Source organism: Capsicum annuum, chromosome 10 (genome assembly GCF_002878395.1).
Source record: "Capsicum annuum cultivar UCD-10X-F1 chromosome 10, UCD10Xv1.1, whole genome shotgun sequence".
NCBI lineage: Eukaryota > Viridiplantae > Streptophyta > Magnoliopsida > Solanales > Solanaceae > Capsicum > Capsicum annuum.
The window spans coordinates 174007857-174010487 of NC_061120.1; positions in this window are offsets into that span (position 1 = coordinate 174007857).

Here is a 2631-nt window from a genome sequence, read left to right on the forward strand (position 1 = left end):
ATATATATATATATATATATATATATATATATATATATATATATCATGTAGTGATCGATTAATGAATGATGTAGTCAAAACCTAGTAGAATATAATTAAGCTTATAATTAAATATAATTAATCAATCACTCATCAGAGTATGTATATGAAACATGTCGCATTATATTATTGGATAATATACTCGTGTACGTATGTGATATACATAGTACGTATTTAGAACTTGATATAGTCGATAGTGTGTATATGTGTGTGTATGTATAGGTATATATATAGTATATACATATTATATAGTGAAGGTATATTAATGACATAAGATAATCTAATCGATAATTCAGAGTATTTGTGATATAAGTTGTATATTATTATGGGATGGTAAAATCGTGTATGTGATGTTTATAGTATGTATTTGAAAGCTGATAGACAATTGAATATATGTATATATATGTATATCTCGTGTAGTTACGTATGCAGTAATCGAAATTAAAGCTAGATAACTAAATCTATATATCAAAATATTTTGAATGCTACATTAATATATATTATACTATTGACGAAATATATATACTATTTTGTGTCGATGTAGATACGCGTATGTTGTTGAAGTTGTAATAGTTTAAGACAAGTATTACGCAGTATAATTAGGAGGAGGGGGGGGGGGGGGGAAGGAGACCAAAAATTAAATCTTGAAACTAGCATATACTTATCATTTGCTTTGAATTTCGAATTTTGAACGACCGACAAATTTTGGTGGTGAATTAGAGTTTTTTTGCTTCCAAGTTTTGTTTCTGAGTATTTGTTATATACGTTGTATATTATTATGGGGTAGTAAAATCGTGTATGTGATGTTTATAGTACGTATTTGAGAGCTGATATAGATAATTGAATATATGTATATATACGTATATCTCGTATAGTGACATATGCAGTAATCGAAAGCTAGATAACTAAATCTATATCAAAATATTTTGAATGATACATTGATATCATATTATTGAGGAAACAGATGTACTATTTTGTGTCAATGTAGTTATTTGTATATTGTTGAAGTTGTAATAACGTAAGACAAATAATTTATCTGATTAACACGTTGTATTATGAGGTATATATATATATATATAATATCATATTTAAAAGTTAATTAATCAAAAATTTATCTTAATTTGCAAAATTAATTGATATTATTATACGATTGGAGAAATATACTACTCGTGTTAATGTGATGATAAAATAACTAATTATCTAATTTAAATATATACGTGTGGTATTAAATTATTTGGATGTTTTTATAAATATTATAGAATTTATTTAAAAATTATTTTGTTAAAAATTAATTGTAATTCATTAATTCATTTTAATTTATTAGTTGTAGTTTGTTAAACATTAATTTAATATCAATGGAACTTAATTTTTTTAAAAAACATTAAGTTCCATTAACGTGACCTGACCCGACCTGACAAAAACAATAAAACATCAAAACACACATACACCTAACCCTGAACCCACGATCTCATCAGCTACACACATACCCGCACCCACCAACACACAACAACACATACACATCGTGATCTACTCTGACTAGGTACTCCGGCGATTGCTCCCACTCTACTCCGACAACGACAGCTAGGGTATGAAGCTATTTTTGTGTTGCTTTTTTGATTTTTTGAGATTCTTGAATTCCTTTTATGATTTAGTTTGTTGTTTTAGATATGGGTTTTGCTTGATTGAAGTTATTCATGGTACGAATCCCTTAAAATTTGAGTCTTTTGAATCTTTAGCTAAGAAATTTTGATGTTGTTGATTTGCTTTTATGGTAGCTTTTGATATGGGTTTTGTGGTTTTGAAGTTATTATTGGTTAAAATTCCTCAAAGTTGGAATATCTAGTTCTGATTTGTTGAGATTCTTGATTTACTTTTATGGTTTTAGTATCTTTAGTAGATTTTAGTATCTTTAGTATCTTGAAATCCCTAATTTAGTATCATTGAGTTAGATTTTAGCTAAAGTTTACGAATTTGAGTTCAAATTACCTAAATTTTGGTTAATCTTGACCTTTACTAGCATTTGAGTTCTAATAATTTTACTATTTAATAGATTCCTAATCTAGTATAAGGATTGCTTTGCTAATTTTTCTGGTGACCGCTTATCGATCTCTTTCACTTTAATTTAGGTCAATCAAAGGTAAGTTGTTATCTTCTTGTTATTATTCATATTGAAGTCTAGTGAAGCCGTGCGTGGCCTTGTTCGATTCACTAGCATTATTGTTATCTTCTTGTTATTGTTCATATTGAAGTCTAGTGAAGTCGTGTGTGGCCTTGTTCGATTCACTAGCATTGTTGTTGACATTTTATTGGTTTTGTTGTTGTTTGTTTTGAATGTGGCTTGTTTAATTTGGTGACTTAGTTGGTTGAAAATGGTTAATTGTAGGACTTTAAAGGGATTTTTTTTGTTTTGAATGTGGCTTGGTAGGAGACTTAGTTGGTTGAAAGTAGTTAAGTATAGGGACTTTAAAGTAGATTTTTTTTTTTTTGAATGTGGTTTGGTAGGTGACTTGGTTGGCTGAAAATGGTTAAGTATAGGGACCTTGAATTTTTTTGTTTTGAATGTGGCTTGGTAGGTGACTTAGTTGCTTGAAA